Here is a 399-nt window from a genome sequence, read left to right on the forward strand (position 1 = left end):
AGTGTTTTGTTTGTGGAGGGAAGATGTTAGGTAATATGTTATTTGTTTGCCGGTTTGTTTTGCAAGTTGAATATTTTCTTTTTCTGGGACATAGAGGAGGTGAGGTGTGGGTGGCCTAAAACCTCTCATTAAAATTTACTTATGTGAAAACCATACGCCAAATAGCGTTCGCCTTGGATGGCACTTGCACTTTCGCTGGTCCCAAGAGCTGGAAGCTGACCCAGATGAGCCTGAGCAGCTCTTAGGATGTTCCTGGGGGGTGGGCTGGAAGCTGGGAACTGCTTGGAAACCTTGAGTTCATCCATCACATGCCTGGAGTTTTTAAGTAGAGTTGCTGTTGTGCTCACAAATCTGAATATTTTATGCAACTAAATAATTTAAAACATGTGGACAACCTTG

Source organism: Myotis davidii, unplaced genomic scaffold (assembly GCF_000327345.1).
Source record: "Myotis davidii unplaced genomic scaffold, ASM32734v1 scaffold172, whole genome shotgun sequence".
NCBI classification, from domain to species: Eukaryota; Metazoa; Chordata; class Mammalia; order Chiroptera; family Vespertilionidae; genus Myotis; species Myotis davidii.